General features: G+C 38.9%; 1 protein-coding gene across 1 annotated transcript in view; it reads right to left on the bottom strand.

Annotated features, from left to right (window-relative positions):
• jarid2b (jumonji and AT-rich interaction domain containing 2b) overlaps positions 1-17,996 on the bottom strand; it is a 103,544-nt gene that overhangs the window by 60,110 nt on the left and 25,438 nt on the right. The window lies entirely within an intron of this gene.

Raw genomic sequence — 17,996 nt, 5'->3', positions numbered from 1 at the left:
AGATCTGATCATATATCCCAATACCTCAAATCCAACTATGGCTAACGCAAGGTAGATGCTGTTTTATGGCAGGTCCAATACTGTAGGTCATTTATGCTAATGGATGGTTTAAACTGGTATTGACTACCAACTGTTGGACCTAATTTTGACCTGGTATGCCATCGGGTCACAATGGTTAATGCTGCTACGTCAACTTGGACCACAAAAGATTTCAAAAACAGGTTTTCTCTTGCAACATCTCCGCTTCTAGAGCTGTCAACAATAATTTCCCTTCATGTACCCTAAAATGCCTTGTTCAGTTTGGGCCTCTAAAGAGCACGTGCAGAGTTAGCGGAAGCTCTTAATGCTGAAACACACACGCAGACAAACATGACTTTCTCCGAGTCATATGTAAGAGTTTAAGCTGGCGGCGGAGGGTTTGGGGAATCTATGTAAGGAAACACATGGTTTCGCTAAAATCAGAGTAACTACAGAGAAGAAGTCAAAACAAGTAAACAGCATGCTTATTACCGCTTAGCAAAAGTCAGCTGTTAAAACACTCCTTCACTTACAAAAAGTATTACTTTCAGAAAGAAAGAGACAAAAGCAAATTCTAAATCCTCCACAAAGCAATTTAACTTTGCCATCGAATCAGGAATACATATAAGATGAGGACTTCAGAAAAACGAACAACAGTCAATTCAGCCACCTGAGGGACTCTGAGCGCTCAAAAAACAATCCATATCATGTACAATCAATACATTTGTGCTGGGCAGTGTATGTTAGGCTAAGTGCAGCCATCAACTGGCACACACGGCAGTGGATGTTCAGCTTAAGTGGATGACGGGGGAAATGGACTGCTACCGGTTAAATGACAACTTAAAGTTGTTTATGAGATCTTTGTACACATACAAGACGCTGAAATCTCAAAACTACAACCTAATCTGGAACATCTAAAAATGTTCCTCAAAAGAACATAGTTTTACTACAGAAGATACAGACTACTAACAGTGAAATCATGTTTAGGTTTATTATTCAGTCATCTAACACTTGTTATCTAAGCTGACAAAACATGGGAGATGTGTCATGCTCCGTTTAAATGCACAAACCTTTTTTTAATTTTCCTCCAAATTACTTTTTCTCCTCCCTGGATAAGTGAGCAAGAAGCCAGTGTCCTGCTCACAGCAATATGTCTTACATGCACTTCTCCGTGGCCCTGACCTCTCCTCCTCTCAGTATCTTCATCCATCCATTGTGTGTGTGTGTGTGTGTGTGTGTGTGTGTGTGTGTGTGTGTGTGTGTGTGTGTGTGTGTGTGTGTGTGTGTGTGTGTGTGTGTGTGTGTGTGTGTGTGTGTAAAGCAGGTTTCTACTGATACTGGCCAAAGTCGTCTCAGGCAGTCAGAACTCGAAAGAAATGTCTCTGCTAAAACATCTCAGTTCCATTTACAGAGTAATAACAGAAGAACTGGACCATTATTTCAGTCTATAAACCAGAGTCATAAAATGTATGAAATATGCTCATAAACTCATAACCACTGCAAATCGCCAGCATTATCGGTCATTTCTTGACAGTTCAGCGCTAAAAATACTGGAGGATTTGCATTTAAGCACTTGGGACAATTGTAAAAAAAAATCTCTCTCTGTCAACTAGCATCAGCAAAATACAAGAATATGCCACTGCAAGCCAACAACATAGTGAATATGCCTGGAAACTCTATTTGAATCTCTTGAACAGGGGCGGCAGGGGCCACTTTATGCCAATGCAGAATAAACTGGGGAAATCTGCTGTATTTTCAAACTGCATTTTGCATTATTTCTAGACCACCCAGGTGTGAGAGGGGTATTTATTAAAATATATTTTTTACAGAATTTTTCATTTTTAAGTGATAATATTTTTTATTCTAATTTAAACAAAAATTTGATTAGAAGTTGCCTTGCCAACTAAATGAAATAAACTAAGTTGAAAGTTGAAATTAAAGCTAAACAGAAATATTAAAACATGACACGAGCACATAAAAAAAAATTACTAAAACTTTAGAACTAAAATTAAAAAGCCAATTCAAAATATGAATAAATACTATAATTATATTTAATATAATATATAAATATAACATTATTATTATAACAGTATATAAATAATACTAAAATAACACTGGTGTCAGCATCATATGTGAGATGAGCTCTTCATCTCTCAATGAAACTGGATTTTTCACAAAAATAAAGACGCACTGTCGAATGTTTTTTTTCTTTCTGATAATTTCTGCTGTGGAAAGAGCAAGTAGTTTTAATACACCATTTCCATCTCTTCTGATCTCATTCTTATATTTGCGGTGTCTTTAAATTTAAGCGAAATTTCACTCTTCGATATTATTCATTTCAAGAAAACTTGTCAAATGTGTATAACTATGTTGCCATTTAAACATCTAGTCAGTGATTCAGATGTTAATTCATTACTTGTTAGACTGATGCAAACGTGTTTTCATTTATAGTCCATCTCATCACACTTAAACCAGAGTGCAAACACAACAAAACTCAAGTAAAGCGATTTCCTTTGCCGTGCTGCTGACATCAGCCTCTGTAGGCTAGGTCACAGCGTGCCAGCAGGCATATCTGAAGTCATAACTTAGGCTCCACTTCAGGGACAGAATTGGAAACCATTTTAAACAAAGTCATCAGACAAAGAAAATGCTAAGAGTTAATGGAGGCAAAACTGAGCTCTACTGTTTTTTTTTCTGAAAAACAGTAGAGAAAACAGAAAACTGCTGATTGAACTTTGAGAAAAACATTTTGCAACAGGAAAAGAGAAAGACGAAGAGCAGCAAACAGACAGGGCAAAGACAATGCGTGCCCTGTATGGGTCTGAGGCATGAGCGCAGCACGGCGTGCGAGGATTAGCTTCTCTGCTCACAGCTGCTGTAAATATTTTCCAAACCATTGGCAAGAAAGCAGCAACTGCAGTGCAGAGCGCTAGCTAACACCATGATGTTGCTCAGCGAGGGTTTTATGACAGCGGGGCAAACAAAGCACCACGTCCTGGGATGCCCTCCTGAGGTTGGCACGATCTCGTCAGATTTCAGAGGTGTTTATGCCAGGCCACACTCCTGACTCATGCACTGGGAGACAAATTGGACAGCTGGGGGCTGAACAGTGAGAGACTACACATTATTAACTCTCGAGACTGCACTTCTACAGACAGACACAAACCATCTGACTTCAGAGATCCTGAACTTGTGCTGTAACTTAAACGAGAATACTCCCTGTGGAAAACCAGCTAAAATTAGTGCAACATAAAATAGTTTCTAGCTGGTCCAAACTGGTTATTTATGATCATTGACTGGCCTAGGCCTATATAGATGATTGGATTTTCAGTCGGTTTACCGGGTTAAACCGCTAGACCACCCTACACTAGGAGAAATTCAGCTAATATGCTCCAAAACCTATCAACTTACCCATTTTTTTGGTTTGTTTTTTTGCTTTGCTATGCTGTTATGCTGTTTTTTTTTTTGGTTTGTTTCTTTTGCTTTAGTTAAACTGAATATTCAGTTAAAAATAATATAGGATGTGACTTGATTTTATTAGTCAGGATTTGAGTGGATCATGAAAAATGAGGCAGGACTATTACATGTTTGTTGTTATGCTATGCTATGCTATGCTATGCTATGCTATGCTATGCTATGCTATGCTATGCTATGCTGTATACATAGGGGAGGAAAATAGTGGCACCTTTTGATTCAATTGAGAGCCTTTTGTGGCAGAATCTTCAAAAATAAACAGCTTGAGGTTATATTTCCACACAAGAATAAAAATGATCAAATAGGGTCGCAAACAGCACGAGGTCTATTTGCTCAACCATAAACATTAAAGATGCACTAAGAAGTCCAACCCAATCTTAGGGAAACATTATGACAATCTTCCAGCCCTCTCTCTGAACAGACACTTCCGCTCTCTCACCTCCATTTTCTCTCTCACTCCACCTTTAACAAGCTTCATAAATATACATTAGCTCTGTTATTTGGACACCTTGGCAGAGCGAGTGGTTCTTTAACTGTCAGGGAGTAACAAGCGATCCCTTCAGGAGTGTTTCCCCGCTTCATTACCTACATGCCTGGCACGGCGCATCACACCAGGCCACATGTCAATCACAAGACAAAGAAGAGGGCAACTCGGCTCGGCGTCGAGGCACCTAAAACACCCCTCTCTTTATAGAGGAAACATTGCACCATAAAAAGACACACCGCAAGCATACAGGAGACAAGGATAAATGTGAGCGATATTTCGGTTAGGGTGACTTAGAGCAGTGCGGTATGACAATCTATACCATACAACAACGGTAGAAATGTGTCAGAGCTAAGAAAATCAGCTATACTGTTTATAAAGCATTACATTCATGTAAATAACTTTGCAATGATCCCAGTCTTTTCCTTCATTTGTGATTAAAAAAAATAATGGTTTGTCCATGAAAAAAGTATTATAATATTAGGGACACCTATTTATATATACATTTCAAAAAAAAAAAAAATTTAAATGCAAAAAAAACAAAAACAAATAATAAAACTAAAATAAATGCATAAATAAATTAGATGAATCTTTTATTAAGTAATTTTCTATGTAACTAGAAATATAGAACATTTGAGGGTTAAATTTACAGCAATAAAATAGCACTTCTTGTGATATAAAATTCCTTGCTGTGATATAAAGGTATAAATGTCATATGGCCCACTGGCATTAGCCCATTATCGACAAATATATTAATGAAACTTTCAGCAGATTTACTTATTTTTGATTTCATGAGTAAATACAAAATGTAGATTAAATATCCAATTCATTTCAGAAATTAAATTAACATTTTGAACAATTAATTAATTACAATTAATAACTTATATTATATATATCATACTGTAAACAAAATACATAAGTTATATGGGCATTATATCAGCCAATCACCCATCCTGCTCTGCACCGGCATCAGCCATTGAAAAATTTGTATTGGGGTAACCGCAATGGTGACATTGTTGTCAGTGCGCCAGGCAAAGAACGGTTATTATCCACCAATAAATACACAATGGACACCTTACACAAATATTACCTCACTGACATGCTAATTACTTGATTAGCCTTACCAATAATTAGCAGGGAATCATCTACACTCCATGACCTCTATTTTTAAATGCAAATGAGTCTACTTTATGTGATAGTTACAGCTGCCAGAGAAGTGTTTTACAGCGCAGGACTATAGTGTCGTTGAATAACCCGCACAGTATGTGGTGGGTTAAATGGGTATGATCTTAGTCATAGATATCTGAGATCAACTAACCTTTCCTGTTCCCTTTAGTTAACCTGTGAGTGCCGTAATTGAATCCACCATGTATGCTTACACTCCATAACCACATCTAGGTCCTCCATTCTGTCCTTTACGAGTGATGTAATTAAATTCTCTCTTGCCCCATCAACCCAGCGCAGGTCAGACAGCAGAAGCGCCAGCCAGATCCTGTAGTTCATGTGTGCTGTGCACACACACACACACACACACAGATATGAAGCATTTCCTGACTAACACAACACACATGCTAGCAGCTTCTATTATTCACCCTGGATACATATGGGCAATCATTAATTGAGACCAACAGGGGTCAAGGTAAACATATGTCGGCCACACAAACACAAACACACACACACACACACACACACACAAAATCAGCAAATGGACAACAATCTTTCTTAATAAAAACAATCTGTGGAAAGACTGAACACACATTAAAACCAGCCTTGAACAACTCCGGAGATACTGCACATGCTCATTGAGCTGTGGTGCTCTTGTAAGCACAAGTCAGATTGAATCCAGCAAGAAACATTTTCCAAATCCTGTTTTATTTAATCAATTACAAATAAAGCTATACAGTTAAGGGTAACTTTAAAATCTATATGTGTAACTAGTGATTTCACAACTATTAATACAAGTTGACATCAAGCATCCCAGACAGCAACGAACCAAAAACATAATTGACCTGAACATAAAAAAAAGACCAATACTGCTGAATGGAGCAAATGAATAATTTTACGAGAGAAACACACTAACATAAAAAGGCTCATACTGGGTGAGAGGGGGCAAACAGCAGCAGCTGTGTGCTTCATATCGCCGCTGTGGCCATTTTATTATCACAAACCAAAGAGATGGCTTTATTCTCTCTGACATAACAACCCAATTTCAGTCCAACAGAAAATAAAATCTGCCTCTCTCAAGTATTGTGGCTTTTTCGTTCATCTATTAAATTGTCAAGAAAGCGGGTAGTTACAAGACATGACAAAACAAATTCACAGCATGCCAAGGGATGCAAGATATAGCGCTATGTGCAGAAGCACACGGGGAGAAGGATTTGAAGAACGAGTGAGGAGAGGAAAGGAAAGTCCCCGCTGGGTGTGAAGTCTGACACATGTCTTGTAGTTACAGTAAGGCTAGTTTAACTGTTTAAACTCAACGAAAAGGCCATACTACAAGTTCAATTCAACATGAAATGACATTTGAATTTAACTTCTGCAGCATGATTTGAGTAAAAAAAAAAAAAAAAAAAAAAAAAAAAACACCACACATTTGGCAGGGATTTTTATTAGATAATGTATATTTTGCTAGTTTATATATCGTTTCCACACCATGGAGCCTTAACCACCTTAATACTACTACTAAAATTATTTTTATGTAAATTGACAAATTGTGTACAACAAAAACAGACATTTAATGCAAGACACAACAGGCAAGCACTTTTTTCATGCACTGGTCAATTGTGAGATTTGGGTTTATTTGGCTTTTCACAATGCATTTTACTAGTGGAAAGAAAATCTCTTTAAAGGCCATTTTCCCAAATTAGTTTTATTTCCCCCCATTGCACTAAGCCAGAAATCTCCACTTCAGTAGCACTTGCATATACTAAACTTTTACAGTTTTGAACCTGGCTTTATCCAGTGTTCAGATTCCTGTTCTGAAAATGTAAGCAAATTAGAGCATTAGATGACGCCTCATTTGCTTTAAAACATAACATTTCAGAAAACTTGTAATAGGAAACAAAAAGTAGGGATATTAGGGATAGGATATTAGGGATAGGGTAGTAGGGATATCTGTTCACCTGAGGTGTCTTGCTTAAATTGATTTCAATCAATTTTCATTTCATGCTGACTTTTACTGCGCAAGAATTTTAGCACTGGGTGTTTCTTGTTCATTCATTCACTGGAAACCTATCAAATGATCTGTACATTTACTTAAGCAAATATGTTTGTGAACAAACAAAGCATGATTTAAGCAGGGAGGAAGTGGCAGTCACGCTCGTGTTGGGGTGTCCATGCGTGGGTGTGAGGGGTCAGGGCAGCCAGGTGGTCCTGGTGTTAGAGGTCACGCCCACCAGACAGCTTGCGGCGAATGGCTAAGCTCCAGTGCTCAAAGAGCCTGTCAATCAAGATTGATTATGAGGAGAGGGTGAATTTGCCCCTCCACTCCGGGCTGATCTCGCCCCCCGCGGCCCTCTCTTCATCCCCCGCTAAAGAAAAGAGCCTTTGCATGACAAAGTGGTATGGATTTCATGAAGAAAGAAAGAAAAGAAAAGAGAAAATGAAATAAAGAATCCCTTTGGGGTCCCACAAACCCCCATACATCCCAAAAGGATGGACTTTGGGAATAAAAGAAAGGTTCGGAAAGGTTACCCCTACCCGTCCTTTAATCTATACAGTTCCCCCCACAACATTTATCCAATATATTACGTGGTCGCATTCAGCCTTCAAATGTCAGAAAAAGTCACCGCGCGGCTTTCTAATAAACACAACGGCATTTGTTGATTTTTAGAAGCAAAACGAGGAGGATCCGACGGTCTCAGCGGAGGGTGCGATCACCAACACCGCAGGTGTTAATTTCAACTAAGTATTCAGTGAGAGGGAAATCAGCACCTTTAGAAAAAACTACAGTGAAAAAATGTGGTGCAAATTTGTGATTAGCATATGACACGCGCACACTTGGCTCTCTCACTTTACTACTGAACCAATTACAATAACACTGAGTTTGAATTGTGTCGAAGCCCCCCTGACAAGAGCGATTACGCTCACCTTGCTTAAACAACGGCGCTTAATTAATACCAGTGTGTGTGAGGGCAAGCCAGACCCAATTCAGATTCCGTTAGCCACTTCCCTGCTATCAAGAGAAATAGCCGTGCTGAGAGGATTTCTTGGGAGCTGCAATTCAGATTTCACTGAAGAACAAATGGCCATGTTACCGACATGTGCTGCCAAACTGTGTTTTTGTTTAATATACATACATCAACTACAATTTTACATTTTCTTTGCTATGCAAATTATATGTTGTTAAGAAACTGGGTCATGAAAGTGTATTCACTAAGTACACTTAAGTGGTGTTTTATTTCATTAACAGTTTTTTTTTTTTTTAAGTACTCTTAAGATTTGAAGTACACTACAAGTGCACATTCAATACAATTAAAGTCCGGATGAAACGGAAGTTGCGCTAATCTTTTTTTCCCTACTGTGACATAACCGAGTGAAGCGGCTTCTTGAAGAAGGAAAAATGGACTTAATTTTGTTTATCTGGAATTGATTGGATCGTTGAATCGTGGTTTGCCATTGCTGTGATCTCAATGTGATTGACACATTAACATCATCAGAGAAGAGAAGAGATGTTGCTGCAAGTGAAAGGGGAAGATATTTTGGTTAAAGATTACGAGGGCACATTAATTAAAAGAATGATGTGCACGGATAAATTATTTATAATAAATTCTGCAATATTGAATATAAAAAGTATGTTTTTATTCCATGGTGACTTTAAGCACACCTCTATTCAGCGAGTTGCATGATTTGAGTTATCACTTGGTTCTATCTGCTCAAGTGTAGTATGAGTAATAGTAACAGTATTAATAAGTGTACTTTTTTTGGATAGAGCTCTCATTCGGTGCATTAATAAATGAATAGGACATTGATGCCAGGTTCTGATGGTTATGAATGACTGGCGGTGAAGACCTTTACTTCCTCTGTCTGAGGTTCTTCTGGAAAAAAGCCCTACCAAACAACATCCTTTCCAATGTGGCGGAAAGAGCCAGTGAATACAAAAATGATATAGTCGACTATGACCTGAATGTGCCAGACTTCATAATTCATTTCATTTTTATCTTTTTTTTTTTCTCTCTCTTTCTCTCTCCTTCGTCAGGGGTGTAAAAGGAGACGCCTTCTGTGTCACCCTAGCTCGCATGACCTCTGACCCCTCTTATCTGGAGCAGAGCATTGAGTGATGATCTGTGTCAGAGCTTAAATATTCCACATTTAAACAAGAGCTTGTGAGCAAATAAACCATTTGCTTAACTACCGTTGGAAGTGAGATATCCAGACTGGCTTTTTCCATAAACCCCGCAACGCCCTGGTAACCACCCACAACACCCCAAAAATGTACAAAACTAACTATAGATTCCAGCAAATAAGCTTTAAATTTGAAACTCTGTGTGTCCCTTTCTCTCAGTTTCACACTGGCATTATTCCACAGCAGCGGCTGCTGGCAGCAGGGCCGAGCCAGTAGCAGGATAAGCAGGCCACAGCCGTACCAGCATGCTTTCCACTCGCTCGCAGGTGTCGCGCATGGCTGCCATCTTTTTCACAACGGGGAAGGCTGAAAGCCTGCAGTGTTCGAGAGGAAAATGAGGCCGTCAATATCTGGTCACCCAGAGTCACCTCTTTTCTGGGTCTTGTGTCTCTTAAGCGAGTGAGAATGTTTATTTTAATGGCTGGGCTAATACACAAAGCATTTGTAAGTCACATAAAATGTAAGGAATAATGCTGGACCTAAACTATCACATAAATAAAGTGCAATAGTAATAACTGCAAGCAACTAACCCTAACCCAATTGAATCTGGTTTCTCAATGCATTCCTTCGACCTTTAACCCCCCCAAAAAATCTCTTTCTCTATGTGCACTTGATGAGACCCGACACAAACCGGACCCTGCAGAGCTGACAGGACTTCAAAGCACCGAGCCACATCTCTGCTGCCACGTCCTTCATTCTGATGTGTGTTTGCGCAGCTGCGGATTCTTCGGCTTTAACTTAAAACCAGTGGAAAAGAGTTTTCCAAACTCTGACACGCAGGATCTCAAACAAAAACTCTACCTGGTCAAAACACACTGTGTATCTATACAGGTGAATTGTCCAATGGTCCTGATTGGACAATTAATGTTGATTGCACCAAATGTTAATGTAGGCTAAAGAAGTTGACCATCCCTGTTACTTAGTACATTACTCATATGAGACACCACTGAGTGGTTTCAGTAAGCAAAACTGATCTACAGGGGAGATTATAATACAGCAGTACAGTACGAATACACAAACACACCTTCATTACATAAACAACCTGCCAAACCAGTCCAGGCTCAATGTCAAGGGAAACTGGGAAAGCGTGCAAAGCGTTTTAACCGTGGGCGCAAATTAATTATCTAGTAATTCCAAAAGGAATTAAATTAAAACAATAGCAGTCTCAAATATGTATTTTCCAAATACTCCCACGTCTGCTGTTGGTTGGACAAACAGATAGTCCGGCCACAAACTCATGTCATCGGTTAAGCTAATGTTGTCATGTTGGTCATGATGTTCAAACAAACAGGAGCGAAACACATTTTTTTGCAGTAATAATCTATGAATGGCGTAAAAATTATTAATACAATTATTTTAACATTGATAAAATATATAGTAATTAAAAATCACTGGATATTTTAACTTGAAATTGTATCATTTAAATCCACCATTACCTCGCTATCAGCAATCATGGCACTTCAAACAAAAATACAAATAAACAAAACAAAAAAAAACCTGTCTCCAAACACCTAAACACTGTAAGCAATGCATCTGCACTACCACTTTAACTTGTCAAACCAGTATAGCCTACTACTGATGTAGCAAAACTACTCCTTGTCACTACACGTCTGTGCGTCACTGTAAACTATGAACAATGTAGCACGTGGGTTAAGCACATGCCATTCCTATTAAATTCACACGTTAGCTGTTGGAACGTCACGTTGATTTATGAGCGCAGTGGAAGCCAAACGTTGTGGACGAGGCCAGCACCTGTCAGCTGAAATCATACAGGGTCTGCTCCCTGCATGCTGGGTACACACCGGCCTCCGCAACCCTCTCAAGTCATGGAGAGGTGTCTACTTCAGAAACAAACAGATCAGTAAAGCTGGCCTGAAATGAACAGATGAGGTGAATGTGTGTGTGTGTGATGGCCGGATGGAATTGGTCTGTAACCAAATTTTGCAATAACTTCCCTTTGTTTGCTAACTGAGCTCACAGTAGTTACAAGCACATATTTTTAGTTCAGTATATAAGAAGAAAAGTCTTTGGGGAAAATTGTATACCAGGCTATATATAATCCAGCTTTGCTCGTGCAGATTAAAAAATAAATAAAAAATTGGCTGAAATATGACAAGCATTCAATAACGGCATAGCAGAGTCATGCTGGTAGCTTGTCAATTTCCATTACAGAAAGATTAGCTGTTAAGACAGCTGGTGCCACTGCTCAAGAAAAAAGAAAAGAAAAAAAGAGTCTCTGTTTACTTCTGAAGAGAAAATGAAGCAGTCCACAGACGCCATTCATGGAGGATCCGTGTAAGCAACCTCTTAGCACTGATGCTATTTTTTAGGATTTGTAGGAATCTTAGGAATTAATGCACTCTATAGTCTGAGCACTGAATTTTTTTTTTTTTTTTCTTAGGGATTTAAAAAAGCCTTAAAGCGTTATAAGCCATTAACCAAACAAATCAGGTACAAGGTAAAATCACAACATTACGTTTTATTTGAAGCAAAAAAGCATCTAGGCTAATTGGACAAAAAGACAAAAGGTACAAGACTGTGTACTTAACAGGGAACTAGAATACCATGAAGCATTGCGAATGACAATGAAAATTAAAATGGAGAAATACATAACTATTTATAGAAACAATTTTTTTTTGTTAAATATTTGTAAATGTATGCATATTTTGCAATTAATTATTTTGAGAGCGTAGCAAGAACGACACGATTACATCATTCATGGTGTTTCATGGGAAAGACCGACTCTCTGATTGGTGGAATTTTCCTTACAGCATCACAGGTCATGTAGTTTTTCACTACGATTGAAGCTGTTAAACAATTATTTCAACTTCATTTTAAAATAATACAAACGAATGCCTTCAACACACATACATACCATAGATTTAGGTCTGTCTTTTATAGGTTTATAAGTTAAAAATAAATTTATGTAGGCCTACACATTAAAAAAAAAACAATTTCCCTATGAAGAAAATGAATGAATAGCCTACATTTTTACTTTCAGAACCTGACTGTTGTAGTCTATTGACTCGTTTTTGAAAAAAAACAAAAAAAACAAATCACCATTGGTAGCAAAATATCAATGAGGTGAAAATGACACAAATATTACCAAACGCCACGTAGAAGTGAAATGTCTTTGAAAACTCCAAATAAACAACAAACCACCACTAGTTTTTAATGGGACAGTCACACTCCCGGTTAAACCGCGGCCTAACCATAAACCAGCACTAACAAACCTAGAAACACTTATACTGATGGTTTTGTACAAGTCAAAGCTCCTCCCCTTTCCCACAATGCTCTACTGTGCCAGACATCATCCCACAGGGGTCACATGGGATACTCGACTCCCAGATTTCCTGTCCACAATTAAGCCAGCCAATAATGTAGCCGGCGCCTGCCAGGACTGTAGGCGGTCCCGCTCTCTCGGTCCTGCCAGTCTTTTACAGAGTGCTGTTCTGCTGATGGTGCACTGGGGTGAGAGGAGGGTACTTTAGAAAAACAGCCATCCATTCAGCACAGCCAGGAGAAAACACACATAACTCAGCATACACATCTACTCTGGACAGGCGGGCAGTGATGGGATGGAAGGATTGGGCTGCTATAAGAATGAAAACGGTCCACTGCCTAATTTTTGACATGGCACAGCTATTCAGTGTTATAAATGATTGAGACACTGTTAAAACTGAAAGAGATGGACAGACAAAAGGGGAAAGATGAGTAGCCTATATCCGCCTTGTCACTGAAACAGAGGAACTTGGCTTCTGAGAAGGCCTGGTGGATGCTTGAATCAGACTGAGGTCATCAAGCCACATCCTCTCAAGCACGTATCAGTTTGTGCCAATATATCTTTAATTCACAGAATGCTCTACTTTCCACTTCCAAGTGAGTGCAAATCACGTGCAGACAAATTCTATTTAATTTAGTTAAACTGCCTTTGAAGGGACAATGAATGAAGCTCGAAAGAAAAGCTGCCACATGATGCTCCGTATAGAAAAAACAAAACAAAAAAACCCCCACGTGTTTTGCACAATCATTTAAAATTTTAAAGTGCTTTTTCCGATTGATGGAACTGACTAAAAACAACCAAAATAATCTGATGACAAATAATCTTACATAAAGTAGATTTTGAAAAAGAACAGGAACCTTAACTTAAAAATATGAAAAGTTTGAGGTAAGGAATTGAAACTTTTATTCAGCAAGGATGCATTATATTGATCAGTAAAATTACAGTAACAACATTTATAAAGAACGTTACAAAATATTTTTTTTCTCAAATAAACACTGTTCTTTTAAACTTTCTATTAATCAAAGAATCCTGAAAAAAGTATCACAGTTTCCACAAAAAATATTAAGCAGCAGAACTGTTTTCAACATTGAAGATAAAAAAAAGTGTTTATTGAGCATCAAATTATAATATTAAAATGATTTCTAAAGGATCGTGTGACACTGAAGAGTGGGGTTATGATGCTGAAAATTCAGCTTTGCCATCATTAAAATTATTTTATATTAAAATAGAAAAGAGTTATTTGAAATTGTAGCCTAATATTTCAAAATATTACTTTTGTTACTGTATTTTTGATCAAATAAATGCAGTCTTGGTGACCATAAGAGACTTCTTTCAAAAACATTTAAACATTTTACAGAAACCCCAAAACGTTTTTTTGCATGTTACAACTATCAATAACTAAATTATGAATCATTCAACATAAAAGTATAATTTCACACTGTCTGCCTGGTCCAAACCGAAACGAGCCCTTGTGGATGTAAATCAAGTATTGACAGACAAGACCCTGAGCATGAAATGGAGTGTTAACATAGAGAGAGAGCAGGTACAGAGAGTAAAGTAGTCCTTCCAGCCCCTCTCTCTCTCTCTCTCACTCACACACACACACACACACACACTCTCTCATCTAATTTAGTCCAAGGATGACAGCACGTCAGTCTGCAAGAGAGGAAAGAGGGGCTGAAAGAAAGACAGACAGAGAGAGACAGAGAGAGAGAGACAGAGAGAGAGAGAGAGAGAGAGAGAGAGAGAGAGAGAGAGAGAGAGAGAGAGAGAGAGAGAGAGAGAGAGAGAGAGGGCCTTGAAGTCAATACTTTATTTAGGTGAGTGTGCAGAAAATCTAGAGAGAAAACCATGAGACGCAGTGAAGAAAAAGCTGAGGTGAGAAAATAAATTCTTAGAAGTCAGAAAGAACCAAAAACATTAAAACACTACAGTGGAGACAATATAGGACAAAAATTGTTAGAAAATAAAAAAGACATACAGACAAATACAGGCTAGAGCACATCTTCTCCAGTACACACAGTCACTGTGGCCCAATCAAAGCCTCTTAAAATAGCTGCACTGTTATTTTTTAGAGTGTCTGGCAACCTTTTCCCCTCACACAATCACTTCTCTTCCAGCACGCTGGCCTGCGCCGCACACTAACTGAGAAACACCTCTATGGTCAGTGCTAGCTGTGCACTCTATGGTCAGTGCTAGCTGTGCACAGCTGATCAATGACGCCGATACGCGAACAGGATTAAAGTCTGTCCCTTAAGCCCAGAAGGTCACCGCAAATAATCTGCCATCGATTATTCTTTATATCCCGGCTTAGCTGGCGGGAACAGTAGTGCTAATGTCAGCTGATTAAGGTGCACAGACACGTCCCATCCTGTCCCGTGCTACTCAATAGGCTTGAATCAACAGCCGCCGACACCGGCATCTCACACAGACCTCTACACACGGCCTGAGGTGTAAACAAAACAGTGAAAGAGCACATGAAAACAGATGATCAGATGTTCTGCTAATGCTAATGTAACAGTTTATGTAATGTCTTCATGGAAGGCTTTGGTTATTTACACACACACAAAAAAAAGTGTGTCAGAGAATGCTGTTAATCTACAGATTTCAAAGTGAGTGGTGCATTGAAACCAACAGTCAGTTTGCATTTATCTTTTTACACTTTCCTGAAAAATAATGTAAAAGATAATTTCATGGAAAGCTTTAACATGTTCTGATATCACTTAAAATGACACACAAAAAAAACTTAACAGAACTATGAGAGTTCTGCTTTTTCTTTCGCTCGTCGTCAGCGTCTCACAAGACAGGCGTCTGAAAATCTTCAGAACACAAACAGCATCACATAAACCTGTTAAACTGCCAGGAATCTTGAAGAAGCAAAACGGCTTCAAAAAGTATAGCCACAATTCCATTAGGATGAAAGAAAGCATGTAATTATATTCTCTGCTTCTGTTTGGAAACTCTGCTTTGATTACACACTCAAAGATATGGGCAGGGTGTGTCCCCAGTGCCACACACACACACACACTAGTCTGCTAGGATTTGTTCATACAGTCATGTGCATATGAGAGTGTGTACAGACAAGCCAATACAGGCAGCAGTATTCCTGATGCGTAGAGAGGCAAAATGAGGCTACATCAAAATAAAAGCAGCATTGTGAATTATGGAAGCATCCGATAGATCTTATATGATATGAGCTGGCATGGACCACTTCCACTCTTACTGACCTACATTACACAAAAACACTCTTGCAGTGTCTTTTGCACAAACAAACACATGCATAAAGAGATCCATTAAAGCACTGTTAAAATATTAACAGTTTCCTATGCGTCACCCAGTAAAAACCCACCTCAACTCATTTTGCTCATGGATGGCTAAGAAATAGGCCATGCCACTGGTTGTGATTATGGCTCAGGCTGATCTGAGAACAATGACATAATAAACTCTAAACAAGCCCTTAATTTATTTTACATGGTTCCTTCAGTAAAACAAACACTCTAAAAACCTAAATCCAGTGAATATCTAATGGATTGAAATGTGTCCTCCAAAGAGTGAGCAGTGGCCCAATGCATTAGATCAACTCACCCTCAACACACAGTTACACTGGCTTAATAAAAGATAGAGTTTCTGTGCTTACACACTCGAAAGGATTTCTAGTGCGGTGAAGGGGGGTGACTGTGGGCATTAATGTGTTCATACAACTGGATAACTCCCAATACAGCAAAAACAAAAAAGGTCACTATACTGAAGGTTGAGGGTTTTCCTCTCAAAGTTTTTTTGCATGTGTAAACAGTTCAAAAAGGGACGCAGGGCAACATTAAACATGGTGTGTTGTTCTATACAGTTATAAGACCTCAAGTGGGCCTTTCGTCAAAATCCCCCTCATCTGCAGACATTCAGAATATGGAGAAGTAGTGAGGTTTGAGGGAATGGTTAACCACACACAGAAATAATGAGGGAAACTGTTAAAACATCTCAGTTCTCACCACTCTCTCACGTTACCCAGCCCTTTGTGGTCTTCGGCTGGACCGGACAAAAAGGGCCATGGAAGAAATAAAAGACATGAAAGAAGAATAAAGGAGAACAAGGAAGAATGATATAGAACTAAAAGACAACAGAGGAGAATGAGGAAAATCAGGAAAGTATAGAGGACAGTAGGAGAATGATGGAGACTAAAGAACAGAACATAATCTGGAATAAGGCAAATCAGAGATGAATAAAGGAGAAGAGGGTTGATAGGGAAAGAATGAGAGAGAAGGAAGGAGAGAGAGTAAGAATGAGGTATTATGAAGGAGAATTACGGAGAATGCCAAGTAGAGCTTGTCCATAACCTCATACTTGCTCTTCACTATCAAGTGCCAGTCTAAACATATCTAGCTTGCCCATTTCAAGAAACATCTGAAGTTGCTTGTCTCGCGGAGGAGGTATCTTGGACACGCTCCTGTCCACAGTCATGTTGGCTGAAGATGCACAGGATGCACTTTCTAAAATACATCTGAGCTCAAACATCCTCTGTTCACTTTTCACTGAACCCAAGCCCACGGCTCTGCCTTGCTACACCGCTACTGTTTGGAGCTGTCATGGCGAAACCACTGTGTGGGCTTAAATATACATTCACTCATCACAGGGGGCTTTTTCCGGTGGGGTGGGTAAATAAATGACTGTGATTAAGTGGAACGCTGTCTCCAGGTGGCCATGGGTGGATTCAAGTGACTCGGCTCACTCAGTCATTATAGGTGTACATGACCAGTATGGTGTTTGGCGTGACATTTTAACATTCAGGATTTGCCAGGCTTTTGTCCAATTGGCACAACCATCTGACTCGTCTCCTTAGTCCTATATAATTCTGCCCACCCAGACGTCTTTCTCCCAGTCACCCTTACTCAAGCTCAACCACAACCTGGGACCAAGCCACCCAGGGACAGCGTACGGGAGGTCTACCCAGTTGCTTTGTGCAGACTTCCCCTCATAAACAAGTGGAGACACAAGCAGTAATGAAGTCATAGCCTCAAACACTGAACCACATCACACAAGTCATTTCTATGCTACTAATGAGTCATATCACTGTAGCGGACATGAAAGAAACATTTTTTGTGATGAGTCAAAGAACAGTAGCAAGAGTTTGTGTCTGAATCCACAGAAAAACATCATCCAGTTGATGATGTCATGGAGCAGTAAATGACAAAAGAAGGCTCAACATCTGAAAACAAATCTTTCCACTTCCAAATCTTGCTAACCAGTACAGACACAAGAATGTAACTGAGCACTGATTTTAAGATTTTGATAATTTTAATACATTTCAAGCAAATCAGAAATAATTCAAAATTAACCAAAAATGCACATGACTCATAAACATTATTTTCATAATCAAACACTATCACACAAAAAACTGA

Source organism: Abramis brama, assembly GCF_963993115.1.
Source record: "Abramis brama genome assembly, chromosome: 12".
Taxonomy (NCBI): domain Eukaryota; kingdom Metazoa; phylum Chordata; class Actinopteri; order Cypriniformes; family Leuciscidae; genus Abramis; species Abramis brama.
Note: the sequence above shows the minus strand (reverse complement) of the source record. Positions and strands in the feature narration are given on the sequence as shown.